Raw genomic sequence first — 5,622 nt, 5'->3', positions numbered from 1 at the left:
CACAGCACCACAGGACCCTGACAAAGTGGCCAATCCAATGAGAGCGCTCTTATGACGTCATTGGATGCTAGTCAGACTGGTGTTGCCAGATGATAGGCCAAAGGCCAATGGGCGGGGCTTGATTGGAAAAGGCGGGAAATCCCACATAGGGAGGGACAGCAGTTCCAGATTTCTAGAAAATTCCAGACGTAGGAACTTTTGGTTTCTGATGGGCCTCAGGATAGGCTCTGAGAAAGGAATTAAGATACTTTGGGTGACTCATTTTTGAAAGAATAGCCAATCGGAAGCCACAGAGTGGTATGACATAACTTGGTGCTAAGCGGAATTGTATTCCCACTCAACAATTGGCCTGCACGCCAGAGGGGAGGGGCTCAAAAGGCAGGAAGCGGTAAGTACCACGGAATGGAAGGTTGCCACAGCCTGGGACCTAACTTGCCACCCTGACCTCTGCACCTGCACCCACGGCAAACAAAATAATCTCAAATTTGGGTGATCTTTTTAGGATAGTCACTGAGGGGGTACTCAGGGAGTCTTAGAGGAAGGGATGTGATTTAAGGTCCATTTGTTTGTTTCTTCCTCTTTTTTAAAAAAATTATTGTATTTATAGTTATATTTACTTACTTATTTTTTTGAGATGGAGTTTTGCTCTTGTTGCCCAGGCTGGAGTACAATGGCATGATCTCAGCTCACTGCAACCTCCACCTCCCCGGTTCAAGCAATTCTCCTGCCTCAGCCTCCCAAATAGCTGGGACTACAGGTGAGCGCCACCACGCCTGGCTAATTTTGTATTTTTAGTAGAGATGGGGTTTCACCACATTGCCCAGGCTGGTCTCGAACCCCTGACCTCAGGTGATCCGCCCACCTAGACCTCCCAAAGTGCTGGGATTACAGGCATAAGCCACTGTGCCCAGCCAAATATTTTTATTTTATTTTATTTTAATTATTTAGTTTTTTGAGACTGGGTCTCACTCTGTTGCCCAAGCTGGAGTGCAGTGGCTCTATGGTAGGTAGCTCACTGCAACCTTGACCTACTGGGCTCAAGCAATCCTCCCACCTCAGCCTCCCAAGTAGCCAGGACCACAGGCACAGGCCACCATGCCTGGCTAATTTTGTTGTTGGTAGAGACGAGGTCTCTCTATGTTGCCCAGGCTGGTCTCGAACTCCTGGGCTCAAGTGATCCTTCCACCTTGGCCTGCCAAAGTGCTGGGTTTATAGGCATGAGCCACCGCGCTGGCCTAAGGTCCATTTGGACCTGGAACAAAGTGGCCAATACAATAAGCACACTCCTATGATGTAACTGGGTGCTAGTCAGATTTGTGTTGCCTAATAATTTCCTTCCCTGAGAGAAAGCTGGGGCTCTCAGCCAATGGGGAGTCAGGATATGCCATGATGTCACAGGATACCAGGCAGGGAGAAAGGTGCCTTCTAGCAAACGTTCTGGGTTTGCTCTTGGTTAGATGGAAAAAGGCAAGAAATTGCCTCCAGGGAGACCATTTGACCCCCATGCCACCAATAAAATGTTACATGATCTGGGAGAACCTGCCCTTAGCCTCCCGATGAACCCAGGGTGGGGGCATCTCTGAAGTAGGAGTCTTTTATGAGATTTTCTTTTCTTTTCTTTTTTAGTAGAGATGGGGTCTCACTATGATGCCCAGGCTGGTCTCGACACCCGAGCTCAAGCAATCCTCCTGCCTCAGCCTCCCAAAGTGTTGGGATTACAGGCGTGAGCAACCGTGACCAGTCTTAAGGGATTTTCCTTCCTTCCTTCCTTTCTCTCTGAGATGGAGTCTCACTGTGTCACCCAGGCTGGAGTGCAGTGGAGCGATCTTGGCTCACAGCAACCTCCACCTCCCAGGTTCAAGCGATTCTCCTGCCTCAGTCTCCTGAGTAGCTGGGATCACAGGCACGCACCACCACGCCCAGCTGATTTTTGTATTTTTAGTAGAGACGGGTTTCCCCATGTTGGCCAGGCTGGTCTCGAACTCCTGACCTCAGGTGATCCACCCACCTCAGCCTCCCAAAGTGCTGGGATTACAGGCATAAGCCACCGCGCCCAGCCAAGGAATTTTCTAAGAAGTGTCCTCTGTTCCAGAAAAAGTATATTCCTTATCTTTGTTATTTTCATCCTCTCTCGAAGCCAATTCAGTTGGGCATTCACTGCCCCCATACTCCACCTTCATATCCAATCCATGAGCAAATCCTGTCCACATCTACAAAATATCTCCCATAATTCAACCATTTTTACCACTCTATTGCTACCACCTTTGTCCAAGCCACCATCACTGCTCGTCCGGATTATTACAATAGTCCCCACACTGCTCTCATCACTACCCCCTGAAAGTCTTCACATGGAAGCCAGGATGATCACTTTAAATCATGTCAGGACAGACATGGTGGCTCATGCTGGTAACCCCAGCACTTTGGGAGGCTGAGGTGGGAATCACTTGAAGCCAGGAGTTCAAGACCAGCAAACTTGGTAACATAGCAAAACCCAATCTCTACAAAAAAAAAAAAAAAAAAAAAAAATAGCTGGGCATGGTGGTGCACACCTATAGTCCCAGCTACTTGAGAGGCTGAGGCAGAGGATTGCTCAAGTCCAGGAGTTGGAGGCTGCAGTGAGCTATGATCGCAGCACTGCACTCCAGCCTGGGCAACAGAGTGAGACCCCATCGCTAAAAATAAACTCTTTTTTTCCTTCTGCATTTTTTAATGCACACTCTGCCCCAGGACCTTTGCTCTTGCTGTTCTCTTCCTGCAACACACCTTTTCATGTAATGGCAAGCCAGTTTCCCTACTTCACTGAGACCTTCCATTAGGCAGGTTAGGCTAGCTCTGTTGGCTCTACAGAGTTTATTTAGTTCTGGCTGGGTGTGGTGGCTCACGCCTGTAATCTCAGCACTTTAGGAGGCCGAGGCTGGTAATCACTTGAGCCCAGGTCTAGACCAGCGTGGGCACCATGGTGATACTCCATCTCTACAAAAAAAATACAAAAATTAGCCGGGCATCGTGGTGTGTGCCTGCCTGTAGTCCTCATACTTGGGAGGCTGAGGCAGGAGGACTGTTTGAGTCCAGGAGGTATCGTGGTGTGTGCCTGCCTGTAGTCCTCATACTTGGGAGGCTGAGGCAGGAGGATTGTTTGAGTCCAGGAGGTCCAGCCTGCAGGGAACTATGATTGGGCCATGATACTCCAGCCTGGTTGACAGAGCAAGACCCTGTCTCAAAAAAAAAAAAAAAAAAGAAAAGAAAAGAAAAGAAAAAAGAAAGAAAGAAAGAAAAGAAAAAAAAAGGAAAAAAAAAAAAAAGTTTCTTTCTTGTTCATATACATGTTCCATTGTATAACCAACATGTGGTTGGTTTTCCACACAGTCAAGGACCCAGGCTGAGAGATGTTCACTACCTTGTAGCACCAGCTGTAACCCAGGGCATCCTTGATCACTGAGACAAGGAAAGAGGAAAAGCACTGAATGGTCTTATGCAAGCAAAACAGCTTTGGTCCAGGAACGACTCCCGGCCCTTCCAATCACAGCTCATTCATCGGGATTACTCATGTGGTTCCACTCAATTGTATGAAGGTGGGGACGTAGAATTCCCTCACGTGCTCAGTAACACAGAAGAACTGTCGAATTCCTTTCCTGTTACTGCCATAACAAATTACCATACACTCAGCAGCTGAAACAACACAAATTTATCATCTTACAGCTCTACAGATCAAAAAAGCCTCACATGGGTTTCACTGGGCTAAAATCAAGGTGCTAACGAGGCTGCATTCCATCTGGAGCCTCTAAGAGAGAATCTGTTTCCTTTCTATTCCCAGTTTCTAGAGGCCACCCACACTGCCTGATTCATGACCCTTTTTTCCATCTTTACAGCCAACCACGACAGGTCGAGTCCCTTTCACATTTCAGATTTTTCCTGCCTCTTCTATCCTCACATCTCTTTCTGACCATGGCTGGGAAAGGTTCTCTGCCTTTAAGGACTCCTGTAATTAGACGAGGGGCACCCAGTCTACCACCATACCACCCTGAATGAACCCGATCTTGTCTGATCTCAGAAGCTAAGCAGAGTCAGACCCTGTTAGTTCCTGGATGGGAGATGGGGCCACCCAGATAATCCAGAATAATCTCTCCCCATCTCAAGGTCCCTTTTGTTTGTTTGTTTTGAGACATTCTCGCTCTGTTGCCCAGGCTGGAGTATAGTGGCATGATCTCGGCTCACTGCAACCTCCGCTAGACAGCGAAAAACAAACAAAAAGCCAAAACAAACAAACAAAAAACAGAAAAAAACAAAACAAAACAAAAACAAAAAAATCCCCCCCAAATTAGCAAGGCCCGGTGGTGCACACCTGTGATCCCAGCTACTCGGGAGGCTGAGGCAGGAGAATCGCTTGGATCGAGGAGGTGGAGGTTGCAGTGAGCCGAGATCATGCCACTGCACTCCAGCTTGGGCAACACAGCGAGACTGCATCTCAAAAAAAAAAAAACAAAAAACAAAACAACAAATCCCAGCCCTGCTGATCCGTGTCCCTCAGTTTTCTCATCTATAATATGAAGATGATAATAATGATAGAAAATAATCTACAGGGTACGTTTTGAGGATTAAATGAGTTAATATATATAATGGGCTTAGAACAGTGCCTAGCGCAGACTGAGAGCTGTATGAGTTATTTATTTATTTATTTATTTATTTATTTATTTATTTATTTATTTTGAGATAGGGTCTCACTCTGTCTTCCAGGCAGGAGTGCAGTGACACAATCACAGCCCAATGTAGCCTTGACCTCCCAGGCTCAAGGCATCCTCCTGCCTCAGCCTCCCAAGTAGCTAGGACTACAGGCGCAAGCCACCAAGCTAGGTTTTTTTTGTTTTTGTTTTTGTTTTTTTTAGAGGTTAGGTTTTGCTGTTGCCCAGGCTGGCTTTGAACTCCTGGGCTCAAGCAATCCTCCGGCATCAGCCTCCCAAAGTGCTGGGTAATCCCATCACCAGGCGTGAGCCACTGCTCAGGACGTTGAGTTTGTTATTAACATTATTTAGGCCGGGCACGGTCTTTCACGCCTGTAATCCCAGCACTTTGGGAGGCCAAGGCAGGTGGATCACTTGAGGTCAGGAGTTCGAGACCATCCTTCCAACATGGTGAAACCCCGTCTCTACTAAAAACAGAAAAATTAGGCTGGGCATGGTGGTTCATGCCTGTAATGCCAACACTTTGAGGGGCCGAGGTGGGCAGATCACCTGAAGTCAGGAGTTCAAGACCAGTCTTACCAACATGGTGAAACCCCATCTCTACTAAAAATACAAAAAGTAGCTGGGTGTGGTGGCATGCGCCTGTAGTCCCAGCTCCTCGGGAGGCTGAAACAGGAGAATTGCTTGAACCCGGGAGGTGGGTTGCAGTGAGCTGAGATCACACCACTGCACTCCAGCCTGGGCGACAAAACAAGACTTCTTCTCAACAAAAAAAAGAAAAAAAAGAAAAAGAAGCTAGGCATGGTGGTACACAGCTGTAGTCCTAGCTACTCTAGAGGCTGAGGCAGGAGAATCGCTTGAACCCGGGAGATTGAGGTTGCAGTGAGCCAAAACTGCGCCACTGCACTCCAGCCTGGCAACAGAGCAAGACTCTTGTCTCAAA

The sequence above is a fragment of the Pongo abelii genome, chromosome 20 (genome assembly GCF_028885655.2).
Source record: "Pongo abelii isolate AG06213 chromosome 20, NHGRI_mPonAbe1-v2.0_pri, whole genome shotgun sequence".
Taxonomy (NCBI): Eukaryota; Metazoa; Chordata; class Mammalia; order Primates; family Hominidae; genus Pongo; species Pongo abelii.
Note: the sequence above shows the minus strand (reverse complement) of the source record.